The following is a 22,444-nucleotide window of genomic DNA, read 5'->3' as shown; positions in this document are numbered from 1 at the left end:
TATATTCAAATGTATTCAAACTTCTATATGTCTACTTCATGGCTACATTTCCAAAGCAAGTTCCAGAGAAATATAAAAATTAAGTGTTGGTTAATAAACAAAAAGGATATTTTGAGAACATGGAAGAATGAACTGTGTAAATACAAAACATGCTATAAATTCTATAGTCTCCCCATCATTAAAAGGTACTAAGATTTTGTAAACTACAGAACCTTTGCATTATTGTTTAATTGTGGAATATTTGTAGATTTCTAGATCTTAAAAAAAAAAAAAACAACAGTCATACCATTCAGATAATCCAGCTCAAAAAAAAAAAAAAGTAGAGCAAGGATTATTTCAGATCTACTGGGATGACCAAAATTGCATGTTTTTGTCTGGCATTTTACCATGTATTAATGTCTCTTTGGCAGAGACGGAGGTTTTTCAGGTAGACTGAGTAATAGAAATTGATGCCCTTCAGCCAAATGCAATATTTCAAACGAATTTCAGGAAAACAAAGTAGTTTCCCAGAGTACAGTCCCCTGTCATAGAGAATAGAATTCTCTGAGCATATTTCAAAATAGTTTCACTTTTTCTCTCTTCTTCCAAAGCACAAGGGGAATTTTTGTGGTCTTCACCACAGGAAGCTGGTCATGCTCCTGGAAATAAAACTCATGAAAGTGTGTCGACCCTAAAACTGAGTTGCCAGGAGTATTTTCCTCTCAATGTAGTCCACTCTTTAACCTCTAGCAAATTTACCAATTGCTTTTTTTTAAAGGAATTTTTAAAAAATCTTTTTTAAAGATACATAGATCATACAAAAAGTTACATTAAAAAATATAAGAGATTCTCATATAACCCCCTCCCCCGCCATTCCTCCCTTTTTACTATGCCTACCAGTTACTGACTGTAGGAGTGACTTGTGTTCCTGGTAAGATGTGAGTGCCAGTATTTACATCTCTCTCCACTTCTTAGAGCTTTCTCTGAAAGGACAATTGTGGTCACTGTAAGACGATTCATTGACTTCACTTTGTTCTGCTCTTTTCTTGTGATGACTTCCAAGGTCTTTACATGTTGAAGCAGAAATGGAAGCTGATCTATATTTTTACTGACAAGAATATATGGCAAAAGTGACAGTTTCCCTTTCTTATAAAAAATAAAATATTATAAAACCTTAAATATCATCACCACTATTTAGAAATATATATATGCATATTTATATATATATTTAGCTCTAGTCTAATTTAACAATTATACTTATGAAATATATGTATATCATAATATATGTATATTTTCTTATTTCAAGATCATTTCATGTTTTAATAATATATACTTAAAATTTAATCCTTTAAAATACATAAATATATTTTATATTAAGTCAACGTAATTTCAGAAAATAACCATTCTCTGTTTAAAACCAAAAGGTATTATTTCAATGACAATTTATTCTATTATTAATGCAGTAATAGGTTGTTAAAATAATAGAGAAAATGGAAATATTCCCTCAAGTTTAAAAAATATCTTGTTTTTTTTTTTCCCAAAGGTCATTTTCCATAAATATGATTGGTGAAACCAACCACTTATTATCCTTGATTCTCAACAGTGTTTTTATCAGCTAAGTGTTCCTATCAGTTGCAGTGATTTTCCATATCTTCTTGTCTCCCATTTTTGAGTTGACAATATTTTTGCAAGGTAAAGAAAGACATAATCTTAGTTTGCCAGGACTGCTATAGCAAAATACAACATACTGGTTGCCTTAAACAACAAGAGTGTATTGGCTCACAGTTTGGAGGCTAAAATTCCAAAATCAAGGTGATAGCAGGCCATGTCCATTCTGAAGTCTGTAGTATTCTCATGACAGTTTGCTTGCCTCTGTCACACTGTGAACTGTCTCTTTCTGCCTATTCCCGTGGCTACTATTTCCATTTCCAAATTTTCTTTGATTGTAAAGATACCAGTCATACTGCCCTAGGGCTAAATTATTTAGTCTGGACTCCTCTTCATAGGATCTTTGAGGGTCCTATTTACCATTGAGTTCACACTCATCAGACTGGGGATTAGGACTTGAACATATCTTTGTGGGGTCCTGATTCAATTTTCCACAAGCATGTACATAAATTTTCCATTAAGTATATTTAAGGATGTAATTTCTGATCATAGGTTTATTTGGGGAGTTCTTTCAAAACCCCATCTGCAAGGGAGAGTGGGAAAGAGAGAAGCTGAAATGTGGTACAAAAACAGAGGACTCAGCCAATCCCAAAAAGAGATCTGAAGGTAGGCTCACCCTACACATGGTCTAGCTGAAGAATTGTGGCTGGTTTTTGAAAACTACAGAGGAAGCATTCTTTGGAGGTGAGCTGTCCCTGAAGAGGAGTTGAATCTTGGGTGAGGCAATTCCCTTCAGCTGAGGGCAATTGTAATTGTCAGCAACACACTGTTAGGAGAATGGGTGCCTCATCTTGACAGAATGTGAGTGGTACGTAACAACATGTAGTATCATTGCCTACTAGGAACAGCACCTCCAGGATTCTTGATGCTCTCTCTGGGAAAACATAAATGAAAGTTGAAAAGAACAACTCCACCCTCTGCTCTGGAGTTTGAATCGAAACTCAACTCATAGTCTGCCTCCTTTAACTCCTTCTAGATCCCTTAACCCTCAGTAGAGCGCTCTGCTGCTCAAAGTGACTTATTTGACAAAATGGCACAGACTCCAAACACTCAGGTGGTTCTCCACCTGTGGCTGATGTATTTATTCATTGACTGTCAAAATAGGGCAAGGTAATATCAAGACACATCTCTTAACATCCCAGTAGATTGATTTGCACCAAACATATTCCATTCTGCCTCTTTGGGTAACAGCAACTATACAGCCTTCTGGTAATCAGGTTCCATTCAGTCAAATATGTCCTCTTCTCTAGACTTTTGATGTATGTTTCTACCAGCCAGGCATTTAAACTTTACTTTGTGCAGTGGTCTCTTTTCCAAGCTTTCAAGAGCCATCTTAGTAGTCTGTGCTGCCATCTCCCAATATCTTTCTAAGGATTTTAATTCCTGGATTATGGAATCAGTTCTCCCTTGTGTGATATTATATTTCACCTCTCCAAATCTGCTCCCACAGAATGCATCTCTTCTCTTGAAACTTCTTGATACATATTGACTGTCTTGCAGGATTCTTAGTTTTCTTTTTTCCTTTCCTCTCTTAGTAGACCAAGCAATCTATGAGAGGGTTATGCTGTTATTTGACCTTAGGCATTGGTCTCATAGCCTAAAGAATATGTGGGACTAGATTCTGAGGGGGTGCATATTACCGTGTAAGCTAGAAGCCTTTAGATGGTCATCAAGCAAGGGAGTAATGATAGAATTTAAACTAGAAGGATGAGCCATGTCTGCAGAACTATAGCATTCTGGGAAATAGAGATATTTAAGAATTTTCAGTTGCATTATACTAGAGATCACCATCCAAGAATTAAGGCTCATGCTTTTCAAATATAGGTCACATTCTTTGTGTAGAAGACTTGTTAGAATTGAAAATTTAACCTTCTGTAAAGTATCACTACCTTCATAATCATTTTTCTCCTCTGTAAAGATGAAAATGCTTTTTATCTGAAGAGAACCTCTGTCTTCATGATATGCTTTAATTGATAATTAATCACCCATATCCTTTCTTATTTCTCAATTTTATTGATGATATAGAGCAATATTCATTGAATAACATAAAACTTACAGTTACTACCTTGAATCTATAAAACTCCTGAAACATTGCATCTGCCAATGTACACCCTTCCAAAATTGTATCGTCCCAATTAACCATCAGTGAAGATTTTACCAATTGCACTCTAGAAACCTTCCAGAGGTTATGAATACTCCATCTCTCTAGTGCCAGTGATGGAATCCCACTTATCAGCAAGCTGGTGAATAATTTTAATAACACAGTTTAGAGTCTCTTCCTATGTTATCTCTTAGTAGCCATTGTCTTAGGTCAGATTGGCCAGGAAAGACTTCAAAATGGTGCTTTGTATGGAGAAGGTTTAATAGAGCAAATATTGTAAGGGACGAGAAAAGTAGGATTGAGCTCAAGGAGGTTAAGAACTACAAGGAAGTTTGGCAGAGGCCTCAGCCAATTCTAATGGATGCTTAGGATCTGAGATATATATCTCTCCATAGCAAGCAGTCATAGATGGGGGTTTCCCACTGGTAGAGAACTTATCCATGGGTATGACAGTTTTATAGCTTTTTTTTTGTGAATTCCAGAAAAGATCATGTCCTTGGAGTTAATCCATTCCTGTGAGAGTGGGAACCTTTGATTGTATTGAATTTAGTTGGGGAACTATTGAATAAAGTATTTTAGTGAAGAATGACCCAGAGTGGGTCTTGACCCTCTGGCTGGAGTCCTTTATAAATGGGAGAAACATGAATAGATACACAGAGAAAGAAGCTACCATTGTACCCTGTCACGTGAGAGGGGATTCTAGTCTAGCCTACAGCAACAGAAATACAGAGAAATCCTGAGATGCTGAGAGACAGCCCAGAGGCTGGAATCAGTGGAGCATTCAAAGCTGAAGCAAAGAGGAGAGGGGAGTGATAAGTTATACCTGTTAGCCCACAGCAGAGCTCAGAGAGGAAGTGAACCTGTGGGTGAAAACAGAGACTATCCACCATTTTGTCTTGCCATGTGGCAGGAGTCAAGGTTCTGCCAGTAATCAACCTTTGGTGAGACTGAATCTCTGAAGATGCCTTGATGTGTACAATTTCATAACCCTGAAACTGTAAAATTTTGCCTTAATAAGTTCACTTTATGAAAGTCAACCCATTTCTGGTATTTGTGCATTGGCAGTCTTTTGCAACTTAAAACAATGGTTAAGGCTGTTGCCTTCAGTTGAGGGCAATTTTCGGAAAAGGATGCAGATGTGGTTCATTAGCATTCCATCTTCAGGCAGCTGGGCGAATGTATATCTCAGTGTTGAAGAGGAATCCTTGTGGGCCCTACAACAACCACAACAACATTTTTTAACAAACTATGCCTCTTAAAGACCAAATGAGAGATTTACCAATATAACAAATAAAAACTTTTGTTACTGCTCCTTTCCAGTATGATGAGAGGTAGGGGAAGAACACTGGATTTATGCTTTGATTCTAGTTCTGTAATTTGCTAACTCTAAGTGAAAGCTTTCAATGTTTCTCAAATTCAGGTTAATACGTAACATTATGTCCAGGCAGCACCTCTCACTATGCCTAGAACAGACCAAGGCTCAATTAGTATCTATTGAGTGAATATATAAATCTTCATTTGTTCATTGTACAATCAAGAGGAGAAAATAATTGTCCATTTTGTAGCTTATGTTTGGTTTATTTGTCTCTTTTATGGTTTACTTTTTCATTGCTAATTTTAACTACAACTAGAAAGTTAGAAAGGGAAAATGTGAGTGATGGTAAGGAAATAGCCATTAAGTTAATACTAATTAGCAATTACTGTAAAAGCTTTCACTGGAGAAATAAAAAGTAAGTACACAATGAAGTTTGGCGACTAACTGGTTATCAGTTAATATTATTTATTTCAGAGACCCAATTAGCATAACTAATAAAGACTTTCTTGAGCTAAAGTATACATGTTGAAAATGTGAATGGGTTGTTGAGATAATTTAGTCAAAATCTCTACTTTCACAATTGTGGAAAATAAAACTTAGAAATGTTTCAAATGAGTAATTCAAAACCACGTTATTCACCTAATTAGGATTTCTAATACATGTTTGAGATTTTCCCTTACATTTAGTTGTGCAAGTTTGAGAAGAATTTTATAGAAATAGGGGTAGTGTCATATATACCTTTTATAATTTTGAAGCTTTTCTTTATTCTTCACATTGTAGCTCCCCCTCCCCTTTTCTTTGTCTTGAAATATTGGTGAGAGCACTAGGTAAGAGAGCTCTGTGATTTCTGTAATGCTTATATTGATCTCTCTTCCATTTTTCTGTTCAATTATATAGGAATTTTTTTCCTCATAAAAAGCAAATAGTTAGATTGTATGAACATTTTAAATCCAATCTTTAAAATGTAGTGTTTCCTAATGGATACCTTTAATCTGTCATATTTACTTTGGTTATTGAATATGTGGATTTATTTTTAATACCTAAATTAGTGGCATTTATTTGTTATGCTTTTTTCCTCCAATAATTAGAACAATTATTTTATATTAATTCTAACTTTTTCTGCTGTGTTAGTTTGGAATATGTATTCTATTTCTCCAAAATACAATGATTTTTCACTCTTGTCTCCACACCCCTGCAATTTTTGCGTAATTATTAACCTGAATTATAGTTTTATAATTTGTTTTTACTCCTCATATTAGAAATTTTAGATTTAGCCATGTCTATGCCAATTTACTTCTTCATCATTGCTTCTTTCATTTTGCTTTTTTTTGGGTTTTAGGTCCCTAGTGAAGTAAAGTAATTTTTTTTAGGAAAAATTGATGAACAGTAAATTCTATTATTCCATGTGTATAGGACATTTTATTTCTGGTGTTGTTTTTAAATAAGTAAGGTTTTATTTTCTTTCTCAAATCTTATTCTGTGATTCCTAAAAGAAACATAGCTGGGGTGTCACATTCTATCTTCCTGGTGTTTTTAATAGTCTTTCATATTTTCTGAGTTTTCGCCTCTCTGTGCTATAGTCAGTCAATTCTCACTCATGGCAGATTGTGTTTCCATAATATATTTACATCTTTATTTTGTATTCACATTTAGTAGGTTTAGTTTTCTGTGAAAATTTTTTCTAATATGAGATAGAAGAGAACCACTGTCCAGGCATACATTTTAGATTTAAAAAATCAGTTTTGGCAGGATATTCGCACACAATGTGAACTGTGTAAATTCAAGTCCAAAGAAACCATGAAATCCAGTGTTTTTAAATAATCAGGGGATACAGAGATTAGGTAGAGAAAAATAATTGTCACTATTTATCCCTGTGCTAGTAGATAGCTATTTGTTTTTGTGTTTATTTGTTTGCTTTTTATTTTCTTGTACAGTGTATCATTAAAGGTATTTCTTATTGACAGTGAGTGTTTAAATGTAACCCGGTGCGGTACAATGACTCAAGAATTTGTTAGCTTTGATTACTTTAAAACATATTTTTAAAATTTTTATTATTAATATGGTTTACCACACTGCCAGAAATGAATATAAACTTCTTTATTTTGTCATCTAACCATTGTTAAATCTATGTCAATACCTCCCTTAGATGAAATTAATTAAAACTTATTAGAGCTTATATTTTATTCTGCATATTGTTATACCTGTATAGTACTATGTTTTGAAATCAGTTCTCATAATAGTTTTGGAATTTATATTATTATAAAGTTAATCTTTATAATTAATTCACAAAAATTCCCTAGTTTGGGAGATTGTGTTATGATTTGGTTTTGCTTATAAGAATTTACTGGCTGTTTACAATTTGTAGAAGCATATTCTCCTTGCTCTTTTTCAGCAAACATTGTCCAACAATTTTATGGATTTTATTTTGTAGAGAAATAAAATTTTTAAAATCAACTTCAGATTATAATGATTTATCTGTGCATTACTGCACTGTGTGAATGTGCTTGAGAATTAATGAAATGTTAAAGTGGTTGTGGGTTCAAACCTGTCTTCTAAAAAATATTCACACAACTGATGTATTGAGCAATCACTGTGCGTCAGGAACCATATGTTATACTCAAGATACAATTGTGAAATATCTAAACTTCATTAGAGAATTAGACTTGTAGGGTTAAGATAATTATATGAATACCATTAATTATCCCAATCAAGGTGCAAATATTATTTCTTGAATAATATGTGTAACTCCATCAATGAATGTTTATTCTGCCTTAAGTTCTGATCTATGAGTAACAGAGAATTGTGTCTAGGACTGATAATTTCCTCCTTCTAATGAAAATAAGAATACTAATTGAAAGATTATATTACTCCTGAAATGCAAACAGAACTATTAGAATTTAATAAATCTGTCTCTCTGACTGTTCTTTGCAGAACCCAAGTTATTTATTACCATTGTAGTAAAATACTTTCTGTATTTATTTTTGATGCTTATGCAAGAAAGGAAGAAAGAATGGAAAGAGGGAAGGAAAAAGGAAAGAAGGAAGAGAGGAAGGAAGGAGAGAATGGAACCACTATGTAATGGACCAGGCACAACACTCAAAACAGAGTAACTTAGCCACTTAATTAAATACAGCTAATGAGTAAAATCTCTAGATGATTTGAAAAGCAGAACATTTAATATGAGTAAACTAATAAGGAATCTAGGAGGAGGAGCTGGATCTCGATTTATTTCTCCTTTATGTATATACAAGGTCTTGTTTTACAACCAGCAGTCCCAAAGTGGAAAAAACTAATTAGTTGCTACAGAAGATTAATTTTCAAAAATATCCTTTGGGCTATAGTATTACAGTCTAGGTAACCTAAGATGATGCATATGCAAAGCATGAAGAGAATAGCAAAAGGCACATTATTCACTGCACTCTTTCTAATTCATTTGATGCAATCATATTCTACTGTTATATTTGTAACATACAGCAGATGGCTCTAGTAGCATTATCTATAGAACTAAGCATTGTATTACTAGCTTGAACAAAATGTAGAAACAGACATTTATTAAATGCAGTATTGGAAAATCAAAAGAAATTAGATAAAACCATGGTAATTATCATTTGAATCTCTGAATTTGTATAAATGCAGTTTTTTAAAAAGAATTGCGTTATGGCTCATGTTTGCTTATTTGTCAGTATTATTATGTGAATATTATATAGATTGGAGAATTAATGTTGAGAAAAGCTGTTGTACTTTCCCTAAATCATTTAAGCAATGATATCATTGAGTATTATTATAGTAAAAATAATAAATAATCGTTCTTAAGTTAAATTGGATTACAGTTCATAAATACTTATGATTATCGAAAATTTGACATGTATAAAGAAAAGTACTGGGTTAAATATTGAAGTGAGGCAATTGTGAGTAAATGAGTATAACACAAAAAGAAAAATAATCAAGGAAATGTCATGAAATGAATAAAACTAATAATGCAAGGAGCTAGGGCTGCTCAGATTTGAAGAGTCATGTAAATTGGTTAATAAGTTGTATTAATGAGGTGAACAAGGAAGGGGAGATTTGTAGGCAGGGCATAAATCACAACCAAGGACAGCATTAGAGGCAACAGGGAGTTTTAAGTTTGACAAGAGTTGAGTGCAAAAAATTTGTAAAGAGGAGGTACATTTTGTGAATTCTAGTCATTTCAGTCTGTCAAAAACCTGTAAGTGCCTTGTTGAATAGTTTTATTTTATCAGGTAGGTATCTAAACCTGGAAGACTCATAATCCTACACGTCAATTATCATAAAATTATCAGAGGTCCATGGATACAAAGATCCACATATTCAATTAAGTTTAAAAAATTTTGATTGCATTCTATGTGCAAGTATCTATGCTAGTGTTATGATAATTATTTAATTGGGTCTTTATAAAATTTGATGATAGTTTAAATATTTTTGATTTGCTATAATATCATAATTTTCCATATTAAACCTCATGCACATTTAAGAAATTTCTACTACTTTATTCCCTAAAATGAGCAATTAATTTCCTGTAAAAAAAAACAGAAACAACAAAAAAACACACAAAAATTAGCTTCCTATAATATTATTAGTTAAATTTGACAAGACAATTCCATGAAACCTTCAGTGCACTTAAATTTATTATAATTTCTGATTTCATTTATTTTGAATATATTATTAAAATGTTGCTATTTTTTCCCAATATCATATATGATTTTATTTTTGATGGGTTAATTTGTGTAGGCAACAGCCCTCAGTTATTTAAACACTTTTACTTTTGTTATGAAAGAGTTTTATAATTATGTTTAAGATCCACAATCTGTTGAATTTAAGGGAAATTATTATATATAACCTCGGAGGGTCTGATTTATTTTGTTGAAAGTCTTTTAAGCAGAACTGAGGCTTTCCTGAAGATTAATTTCTATATGTAAACAGCAGCTTCAGATTTTGCCCAGGAGATTCAACCTTCTCTTTCTGGCAACTTTAACTATGGATTTTTTACTTGCTTAGCTATCCACCACAATCACATAAACCAGATACTGACAGTATATTTCTTTTTTTTTTTTTTATTTTTTTTATTTTTTATTTTTTATTGACTTTGTAATAATATTACATTAAAAATATATATGTGAGGTCCCATTCAACCCCATCCCCCCACCCCCCCTCTCCCCCCCCCCCCAACAACACTCGTTCCCATCATCATGACACATCCATTGGATTTTGTAAGTACATCTTTGGGCACCTCTGCACCTCATATACATTGGTTCACATCATAGCCCATACTCTCCTCCATTCCATCCAGTGGGCCCTGTGAGGATTTACAATGTCCGGTGATTGCCTCTGAAGTACCATCCAGGGCCGCTCCATGTCCCAAAGACGCCTCCACCTCTCATCTCTTCCTGCCTTTCCCCATACCCTTCGTCCACTATGTCCACTTTTCCCATTCCAATGCCACCTCTTCTATGTGGACATTGGATTGGTTGTGTCCATTGCACCTCTATGTCAAGAGGAGGGTCAGATTCCACCTGGATGCTGGATGCAATCCTCCCATTTTCAGTTGTAATCACTCTAGGCTCCATGGTGTGGTGGTTGTCCTTCTTCAACTCCATCTTAGCACCATCTCGTCCATTTAGCACCATTTCTTAATACACACCGTCTTACTTTCTGGTTATGATTCTGGTATTGAACCTCGACTGATACAAAGATTTGTACTGGAAGTGGTTCTAGAGGAGCCGAAATTTAACAATGAGTTTTCTGAATTAATTCTGGTTTTACTGGAATTCGTTTTCTAATATGATTAGATGTAAAGGATCAAGCAACCATAGTTCTGGTGATAAAGAGTGCACATATCCATTGCAAAATGTGGCAGTAGAGATATGTAAAATATCACCAATGGTTACTCCTAATCAAATATCTATACATGTTAACTTGGAACTTTTTAGTCAAACTAAGGAGTAAAATGGGTTGACTTGGTGCTTTTAATTGTGCAGAAGAAAGGGGGAAAGAAAGGTTGAGTGTAAAGTTTCACATAAATGACCTGGAAACTTCTCTATCCGTATGAAATGCTTTTTTTCCTGTAGCCATAAGGTGAAGATTTCTGAAAACCAAAGTCAAAGCCATGTCCTGAGAATGAGTGAATTACAAGGGAAATTGAATTCTCAACTTCAGACATATTCTGGTGAAACGAGGGCATTGATAGGGCAAGAATGGGATCCTGAACACTGGAATGCGGAAATATGAGAATATCCTGATGAAGCTGGGAATATTGAACCTCTACGTTTTAATGAGTCTTCTTAGCCAGTAAAATAATTTATCTACCCTTCCCTAAAGAAAATGTAATGACCTTCCCTGAGTTTCTCCTGAGATTCTCCTCAGAACCTTCTTTGTGATGGTTAAGTTCATGTGTCAGCTTGGCTAAGTTATGGTGTCCAGCTGTTTGGTCAAACAAGCACTGGCCTGATTGTGACTGTGAGGATATTTTATGGAATTTAAATAATCAGTGTTTTGATTGCATCTATGCTGATTACTTATAAAGTCAACTAAAGAGATTGACTTCAACAATGAGAGAAGTCTCACCCAATTAGTTGAAGGCTTTAAAAGGAGAACTGATAGTTTCAGCAGTCAGAAAGAAGAATTTCTATCTCTACTTCATCCAGTTAGCTTTTCTAGGGGAATTCATTGAAAACTTTTGTCAGAGTTTCCAGTTTGTGGCCTGCCCTATGGAATTCAGACTTGCCCATCCCCATAGTTGTGGGAGCTAATTTTAATAATAAGTCTCCTAATATTTATTTTATATATGTATAATGTTTCCCTGGAGAACTCTAACTAATACATACCACCTTCTTTGGTTCTAGATCTATAACTAGACTTAAATAGCAGCCAGTCCTGAAAGATGAGGTACAAAATGTGACCCTTGAGGAAATGAAGTATACAGTAATATAACTGTATGATTTTTCCAATTTGTATGCCTGGAAATTGATCTTAAGTATGTGGGATTATTGTGGAAAAATTATAAAGCTGGATTAAGTGAACTTTATTTATATGGGCCCACAGAGATTCGGGATTCAGTGTATTCACTCAAGGAATATGAAAGGTTTCTAAGTCTATCTGGTTGGTTGTCTGAAACATGGACCCAAAGGTGACTTACACCAAATGAGTTAAAATTTCAGAACTTTTTGAGCATACTGTACAACATACTTTAGAGGATGTATCTAAATGCTTAAGAACATTGGAATATTAGGTTGCAAATTTCATGTAATACCTATTCTTTCACTGGAGAAAGGTCCAGAGAACAGACCTTCCATCATGGCTGAGGAAAATAAAATCAGAATAATCCCAAGATCCTTTAAGTGTTCTATGGTCATTCTTTACTGTAGGTCAGAAATGACAATAGCACTGCTACTATTAGAGAATTGAGAAAGCAGTATTAACAAAATAATCACCAGCCTAGAGAAAAAAAAAAGCTAACTGTACAAAATTAAAAATGTTTTTGGGCTATTGCTTTATATAAGGCAAGAAATAGGTTGAGGATATTGTTCAAAGGGCATATTTTCCTATATCCCCTTTGATTGAATAAAATATATAAATAGAAAGACTTCTAAATGGCAAACTAAAACTGTGAAGGAAAATATTCTGACGAACCTTTCTTTGGAGCAAAGCTAGGATTTACCAAGTAAAACTCCAAGGATTTAGTAAGACATGTCAAAATTGAATGAAATTTTGTAATGTGTCTTCTGGGATAGAAGTAAGAAACATTTGTTTATTCAAGGAGCATAACTAATTGTCTCAAAGCTGGGAAATTTTGGCAATTGTTTTGGCCCCAGTGTTATAGATAGTCCCTTGATCTTTTGGGTGTTCAGACTATGGCCATGCCTTCATGGTGTGTGGAGTCTATATCCCAGTTCCTAACTTTAGCTTTTGCTATGTGTATATTGAATGGTGACCCTCAAAAATATATTTCTGTTCTAATCCCCAAAATATGTGACTATTCCCTTATATGGTGTAATAGTGACTATCACCTTTTATGGCAAATTATGTACTTAAATTAAGGATCTTGAGAAGGGTAGGTTGTCCTGGATTACCATCTAATAATGGATCCTTCTAGGTGGCCCTAAATTAAGTCATATGTATCCTTACAAGAGAGAGTCAGAGGGAGTTTGGAGACTAAATAACAGGAGGCAACATGACTATAGAGTCATAAATAGGAGAGATGTTGCCATAAGCAAAGGAAAGTGGGCAGCTAGCAGAAACCAAAAGAGATAAGAAACACCTTCTCCCTAGAACCTCAGAAAGGAGTGCAGTCCTGTCAATGCTTGGATCAAACCAAGAAAATGGATTTAGGATTTTGGCATCTAGTTCTATGAGAGAACAAATGTCTATTGCTTGAAGCCAACAAGTTTGTGGTAATTTTTTATAGTAGTCATAATGAACAAATACACTATGTGATTTGCTTTTGTCAATGGAATGTAGACATAAATAGCTGTGCCACTTTTGAGACTCTACCTTAAAATTCATTATTTGGTTCTTCTTACCCTTCTGTAATTCTCCTGTCACCAGGAAAAGTCCATGCCTTGAGTATCCTACTGGTTCAAGAAAAATGAGGAACTTGTGGAGCATATCTGGGCCCAATCTAATTAATTGAGCCAACTCTATTTTGCCAAGTCAAGTACAGAAAATTCACATATGTTATGCAAGAATACATGGTTGTTGTTTTAAACTAAAGAATTTTCAAATGTTTTGATACTCAGTATTATTGTGACAATAACTTACTGATACAGGCATTGTTAATTAGATGTTGGGTATTGCCATCTGAAAAACAAACAAACAAAAATCAAATACTTGAATGACAAAAAACAAAACCGAAAATATTAAAATATATATTGACTTTGGGACCAAGTGGTGCACTTTAAGAAAAAAAAAAGTTACAGGAGACTGGAAAAATGAAAGAAAAAAAAAAACTATTTTAAGAACCCAGAAAAAAATGGGAATCTTTATTATAACTGCTTGACATTTTGGTAAAACTAACATACAGTAACAATTAGGAAGAAAATGTACCTAATATACTTATAAAGTTGGAGGAGGCTATTTAGAATCAAAATGCTAACTGTGTGAGTTTGGTTCTGCTAGTCATCTTAGTTTTGTTGGTCTACTATCACAGATGTCATAAACACATTTTGTTTTAGAAAATAGGTATTTATTGTCTCACTGTTTTAGGATAGGAGTCTTGCTTCCTCTTGGGATCAGAAGCATTCTGCTTCACTGGCAATCCCTGGGTTCCTTGGCTTTCCATCATATTTCAATATCCTCTCCTTTCTCTTCTGGATTCCAGCTGACTTCTGGCTTCTCCCTGTGGATTTCTCTTTGTAAATCCTCCGATAATAGGATTAAGACCCTTTTTGATTTAGTTGACCTATACCTTAACTGAAAATAACCTTTTTAAAAAGATTTATGTATTTATTTATTTCTCTCCCCTCCCCCCCCATTGTCTGTTCTGTGTATCTATTTTCCTTTGTCTTCTTCTTTGTCCACTTCTGTTGTCAGCGGCATGGGAATCTGTGTTTCTTTTTTTTGTTGCATCATCTTGTTGTGTCAGCTCTCCATGTGTGCAGCACCATTCCTGGGCAGGCTGCAAATTTTGCATTGGGTGGCTCTCCTTACAGGGCGCACTCCTTGTGCATAGGGCTCCCCTATGCGGGGGACACCTCTGCGTGGCAGGGCACTCCTTGTGCGCATCAGCACTGCACATGGGCCAGCTCCACATGGGTCAAGGAGGCTCGGGGTTTGAACCGCAGACCTCCCATGTGGTAGACAGGTGCCCTAACCATTGGGCCAAGTTCGCCACCTGAAAATAACATTTTTAATAGGTACTGCTTGAAGTGGATTTATGCCCACAGTAATGGGATTAAGATTAGGAATATGTTTGTTCTTTTCCTCTGGGTATCCCCTGGACCCCAAATAGGTGCATTCTGCCACATGCACAATACCAATCAATCCATCTCAATGTCTCAGAAGCCTTAAGATATTTTAGAACATCTCTTAATCCAAAGTCTTGAGGCAAAATTCCTCTAGCTCTATTATCCTGTGAAACCTAGAAATCAAATTATCTCTTTCCAAATACAGTGGTTGGGAAGGTATAGGGTAGACATTCCATTCCAGAAGGCAGAAATTGGAAGGAAAACAGGAGTCATGGGTCCCAGACAAGTCCAAAACCTAGTAAGGCAAACTCCATTAGAGTTTGAGGCCTGAGACTTATCCATAGATCAATGTTTATCCTCAAACCTGCTGGAGTGGCAGCACCACCCTTTCTAAAGGTTTGTAGACCATTCATGTTCTCCCTGAATGCAAGGAGCTCCAAGCACTGAAGTTGAAGCATTGCTCTGCCTGAAAGTTGGGGTGTAGGCTTGTATTAATCAGAGTTCTTTAGGGAAAAAAACAGAAAGGAGAGATCTGTAAATATTGTGAGATCTTTATAAGAATTGTCTCCTGTGACTGTAGGGATGTGCAAGTCCAAATTACATAAGCCTGCAATCTGGGAATTCTGATGAAGGTTTTTAATGAATTTACTATGAGATGCTGTCTGTCTGAAATAGGATAGAAATTCTCTCTTGTGACTTCTGAAATCATCACTTCTTTTAAGTCTTCCACTGATTGGATGAATCTTCTCCCATTGTTGAAGGCAATCTCCTCAGTTGATTGTAGATTTAATTAGTCACAGTTGATTTAAATGATTTAGTGATTTAGTGATTTAAGTCCCCTAAATGTCCTCACAGTAAAAATCAGGCCAGTAAGTGCTTGACCAAACAACTGGACATAAAATCTTGCCCAAGTTGAACCATCACAAGACCCCATCCTCTCCAAGCATTAGATTGGTGGCCAAATTCTCCTCAAACACTCGGCAATAGACCCAACTCTCTCTGAATATTAGGGTAGCAGTCAAGCTCTCCACAACATTGGGACAAAACCCCAACACCTTCAAAAGACAGGCCAAAAGTCTTTCCCCCTGCAAACACTAGGACAGATCCACCCTATTCCACAGGTATGAGTGTAGTCTCTCAACGGACCCAAGGAGATCTTTTCATTCCACACTTCTGCTTCCATTATTCTGCCCTTGAAATCATTTTTCATTCAATTCATATTCTCTCTGTCCTTTTCAGCTCTGGCTGGCAGTGCCTCTGCTCATGCAAATTTTGTAAAAGTTTTTCAGGTTTGTATTCAGTTCAAAGGGTTCCAAACCATCAAACAATAGCAATTTCCACAAAATCTTCCTGAATAACTGCATTTGCAATCCAGACTTCCTCTGAGTGGGTCCCATGTTCAGCCACACCCTCTTTAGTAAAGAGTTGTTCAGTTAAGTCCTCATATGGAACATTGTCCTCTGGGGACTCATTCTTGAAAGCTCAGGGAGATCCCTGATGGAGCCACTTCTGGCCCTAGTCTCAGAGTACAACATCTGGAAATGTTCAGAATTTTACAAATCAATTTCCGGTTTCTTTGTGTATGAGGGTTCAGCTCTCAAGCTACTTCCTCTCACATTTTGATATAAGAAGCAAGAAGCAACCAGACTGCACCTCCCACACTTAGCTTGGAAATCTCTTCAGCTATACATTCAAGTTCATCATTTATATATTTCTTTTTCAACCCAACACTAGGACATAATTTAGGCAAATTTCTGTAACTAATATCAAGAATCTTTCCTTCAGTTTCCAATATCACATTAATCATTTCCTTCTACATCCTCATTAGAAGTATATTTAGGTCTGTATTTTTACTAATAGTCCATATTTTTACAGTAGTTTTGTTAAAGGAATCTATACTTTTTCTATCAATGCCTCACAATTCTTCTGGAATCTTCCCCTACCAAATTCCAGAGGCATTTTTAGACATTTTAAACAGAAGCATCCCACTTCTGATACCAAAAATGGTCTTAGTTTTGCTATGCTGCTAACACAAACACTACAAGCTGATTTTGGCTTAAATAATGGGAATTTATTGGATCATAGTTTCAGAGCTAGAAAGCTTGCTTTCTCTCAATATTGGTGGCATACTGATTGGCCCCAAATCCTTATGTTCCTTGGTTTTTCTGTAACATAGTGACATACTCTCCTTTCTTTTACAGGTCCTGCTAACTTCTGACTTTTCACCTTGTCCTTTTTATCAGGCATTCAGTAATAGGTTTAAGGTCCATCCTGATTCAGTTAACAACACCTTAACTAAAAGTGGCATCTTCAGAAGGTCCTATTTACAATGGATTCACATCCACAGGAATGGGAATAAGATTAAGAGCATGTTTTCCCCCATAGGATATATAACTCAATTTAGCTATATTTTATAATCACTTATAAAAAATCTTATATGCTTACATTTATAAGCATATAAGAAAGATACACTCTTAGTGAAGAACTGGCTAATTTACACACAGATATCACAGGGAATATAGACAATCCAAATATTTAGGAGTAGGAAATAAACTATTCCTCAGAAATCTAAGATGTGACCATTAGTATACAGTCTTGGTTGTTGGGTGACCATATCCAGATACACTCTGTAAGCCATAGACTCATGATAAAATAAAAGAAAGGGAATTGCTGTCCTTACCTTTCTCAAGACTTCTGAAGTAGTTAGGTGGTGAGGGGGCCTAGTGAGTTTTCTGAGTTGGACACAGATATGTTACTATAAATGTACAAAAAGCATAATATGTTCAAACTACTTGTAATAAAGTCTAGTAAGGGAATATGTGTTTGAATATGTTTTGGTTTTGATATTTGGACCTGAATGAAATAAAGTGTACAGAAAACTCACAATCTTTGTTAGTGACTTGTATTGACACAAGCAAGAACAGTCAGAACTCAGTGACTGACCAAGTCATAATGTCATATGCCTCTGTGTTGGGGGGCCCAAGACCATACTCAGGCTCAATAATTTACTAGAATGACTCATGGAACTCAGAAAAGTTGATATACTCACAATTATAGTTTACAAGAGAAGAACACAGATTAAAATTAGTAAAGGAAAAAACACATAGGTGGAGTCCCAAAGAAACCAGGAACGTGCCTCCAGTTGTTCTCTCCCAGTGGATTGGCATGCATAGCATTAAGTTCTCTCTGTGTAACAACCTGTGTGAAGTGCTGCAAACTAGGGAAGCTCACCCAAGCTTTGGTGTCTGGAGTTTTTATTGGAGGCCAGTTACCCAGTCCTGCAGCATTCTTATAACTGACCCCACCCCCAGAGGTCAAACTGATACAGCTTGGCCCCAAATCTCAGGCATACAAAAACATGTGTTAATCGTAAATCACAATGCTAGCATAAGCTATCTGGTATGGTCCAAGACCTTAAGCAAACAAAAAAAACACTTTAATCAGGCAGGGTACCCAGGGTTTCTTTGATCATCTCCCAGGAATCCAAGTCAAAGGTGAGTCCTGAAGACCTTGGGGGATATTCAGTCTTGGAGGACTCTGGCCTACTGAGTTGACTTTTCCCTGCACAGCCTCTCAGTCTACATCTTTTTAAATTGGGGCAGTTTTTGAAATTATCATGCCCTTGCTCCAATATTGTATTTTTGGTATATATAGGAAGATATATGTTATTTAAGTTCACACATCAATGTATTAAGGGAAGCTATATCTAGATCTAATGTAAAATTATGAAACCTTGGACTTTGAGATTTATAATATGATTGTATACATTTTGGGGTCTCCCTAGTCAGGTGATGAGCATATTTTGCATTTATGCTTTATAATTCTCTGGGTCATTTCTCTTTGCCAGATACTATTGTTGTGCTTTCTTAAAGTGATTTCGGCTTTGTCATTTATCTTGTTTTGACCACTGTTATGTCAGCAAATATGGTTGGAAGCAGAGACCTGGGAAACATTTGCATGATTAGACTTTTCATGCTTTTGCACTACTGTCATTGCATGAGCCCAGGCCCAAGCTAACCTACTAAAGAACCAGAGATAGATGGAGTCCAGAATAGGACCTCCTTGTCCCATCTCATAGCCAAGTGACCATCAGTCATGTGAACAAGGCTGGCTGATCAGCCAACCCTTGGAATAAATAAATGCTTATTTATTTGTTTGTGTGTATGAATGTGTGTCTCACAAGGTTTGTGGTGAAAGATCATTAAAGAAAAAGTATAACGACAAAGAGAGGCACTAGGAAACATATCAGGTGTTGCATTGAGACTCAGGCTACAAACCACATATTAAGTTGGGAGTGCATCACTTACTATTTTATTTCTTCCATTGCCAATAATAATTTGCATAATTTTTATATGTAGATGGAGGAACTGGATTTTTCCGAGGTCAGATGCTCTTTCAGCCAACCAGGTTCTTTAGTTTACATGTAAATTGGGTGCTTCAAACTAGTTTCCCAAAGTATTTTCTTATTCTAAGTGGCCAATCATGTAACCCAGTTTAATTTCCACTAAACTTTATATGGACTGTTAAACCCTTGTCACTCTGTAAAACCATAGTAGAATAATTAAAATAATGTTTGAAAAATACTATGCATATTTTAAAATTACAATATCATTTTTATATTGTGTTACAATAAAAATGAAAATTTCTAATGAGTGAGTGACTGGCTTGGTAACCAGAAATCCTTAATCAGTTAATAACTAAGATTCTTCTTAGTTTGTGGACATAATCTTATTGCAGGTTTATAGGAACACAGATTTCCAGGAATCATTATAAAATATCAATTTGATTCCCATGAAAAGGTATGGATTCTATTCTCTACTTAGCTTATCAAAACCAGCTCAATCATGGGGATGTGTAGCCCCACTATTATTTGTGGCACATGAGCTCATAGGTATATAAATTAAAGCATACTTTCCAATGATGTGGTTTTTTGTTTTTTTTGTTTTTTTTATAATTAATCCTACTAAAGAGTTATAAAAGAATTGCTTTCCACTATCCCAAACCGGCTCTCTAGGCTCCTAACCATGTCCTAGGATTCCCTAATAATGAAAAATCTCTAATTGTCCTTCCTGGGTAAGATACAGGTCGCTTTCAGTGTTGTTGATGAATGGAGTGTCCTATCAACTTGGAGACAAGCCTTGTCCACTCATGAGTCAGTTCATAACTATTGTAAACTGCCAACCACAGGAAACCTCATGGAAAATAACTACTTCTGGAGTATCTGTTTGGTTAGCAAGTCTTTTTCATCCAGGAGTAACAATTTGGGTTGAGTCATTAATCCAAAAACAGTTTCAAAATTTCCCAGCACCCATCTGGTTTGAAGGAGCCAGTGTGGATTCAGTTCCAAAAGGCTCCTGCTCAATTATCAAAAGCACTGTGTTGGTATATAATGAGACCACCAAAATATTAGATATATATTTTCTTGTAAAGACATATTTAGGGCATGTTGTCTTGCTGGGACAGCTTAATATAGTTTTCCATGAAAATTCGCACATGTGGTCCATAGGAAGGGCCAAAGGATAATCACACGTGATATGTGGACATGATATTATCCTTATGCCTACTCTTTTCAAGACTATCCAGATAACCTTACCAAACTCTTTCTTAAAAGGCAATTCATTCATATTCAGATTTGGTAGAGTTGAAAGAATGAGGGTATGACAAATTGGGCTGGTGATAAAAGTCTATTATACATCATATCTGGACATCTGTCTTAGTAATGCATCCCTTAATTCACTTCCATACAGTGTGCAGATACTCAACCATTCAGGAGCTTTTTCCCTGTGTGATTTAAATGCAATATTTCTGTCTAGGTTCCCTCAAAAGTACCAAAACAGTAAATACAGTCTCAATATCATGGACCAAATAATAGCTCCAACCAACCAATGGCCAGTTAATGAACACAGCATCACATCTTAAATTCAGATTATTCAGGCAGTGTCTTAAAGTAAACAGTTATCTAATTTGCCTTTACAGGAAAAATGAGTTTAGAAACTTTTTTTCAGCAACAGCCATTTGTCAGCACCAAACTTGAGAAACATAGTTTTAAGAGTTATTCTATTTCTCTGAGAAAGACTTCCCATTTACCACAATCTCCCTCAGTTTCCATTTATTACCTTATTTAATCTACCCTTGTAAAGTGTCCTGGTTTAATAACACTGCCTACCCATATAGCAGGAGATAGAAACAAATTTGGCATGGTTTCTCTTTGCTTTATTCCCTGGAAGATGTCACAGGATATTACAGGTCAAGAATTGTACAGCTGCTTTTCTATTTGCTACCATAGTCACAATTAACCTTAATTTAATTACTTGTGAAGACATTTTTTTTTTTACTAAAATGAATGAAAACAGTTCTGAGACTTTATCTTTATATAGCACTTTATGCACTTTGAAATAACTGGTCTTCCTAAACACCATTTCTCTATTTTGCAAAGAAAACTAAGGCACAGAAAGTTATCTTACCCATGGTCACTAAACTGAAGTATTGTGAAGTCAATATCTGAATGCAGGTAGTCTGGCTCATTGACCTGCTGGGATTGCACAGTTTATCATCTGGTTTTAAACTTGTATAACAACTAAGCATTAATAATAATGATTATAATAATAAGAATGATGATTATTTAGAACTCTTAACAGTGCTACAGACAAAGAAAATAAGTAAAGTCAATGTAATGTATCATTTATTAATACAGGATTTTTGATATTCTTGCAAGAAAAAATATTATTAAACAAGAACAGTCCACTTCTAATCTGAGATTAGAAACATAAAATATGAATCTTTCCTGATGAATACTTAACATTCAAGATCATATTTGTGTTGATAAACACACTGCTAACATTTTAAACATTTGATTGTATTATATTTCCAATCTGAAATATTTGAGATATGCAGAGGAAGGGGAAATAAACAAAGTGTTAGCTATGGAAATTTCCATGCTTGTTTCTTCTTCTACTTTTAAAATGATTTAGAAGCACTGTACAAGAATCCCTGCTTTGCAGATATGCTTTATGAGTAGATGAATAAGCATAGATTTTGTAGTTGGCATGATGGCTACTTTAATAAGCTTTCTCAGTGACAGGCTTTTATAACCTTAGATGAAGTAAAACATTCTGAGGCACTATCTTCGGCAGTACACTAAAACCTATAATAAGGCTATATCATTAGAAGAGATGTTACTGACTGAGGAAATATAGTAAGATCAATTTATGGTAGCCATGAAAATTTGCCATTAGGTCTTCGCATAATTGATTGATGGTCCCAGCCTTTGGCTGTATAGATCCACCATGTTCCATAAGCTTCCCCATGGCTGCTCCCAGTGAAAAGTATATGTTCTTATTTTGGGACTCTTGTAATCAAGAGCCAAGCAGTAAGTTTGATTTACATGACATCAATAAAATTAGAAATGTACTAAGAAGTAAAGAAGGCAGGTTCTTAAAAGTTGATTTAGTCTTGGAAGTA

Source organism: Dasypus novemcinctus, chromosome 2, assembly GCF_030445035.2.
Source record: "Dasypus novemcinctus isolate mDasNov1 chromosome 2, mDasNov1.1.hap2, whole genome shotgun sequence".
NCBI lineage: Eukaryota > Metazoa > Chordata > Mammalia > Cingulata > Dasypodidae > Dasypus > Dasypus novemcinctus.
The sequence above is the reverse complement of the archived record's forward strand: the minus strand, read 5'-3'. Positions refer to the sequence as shown.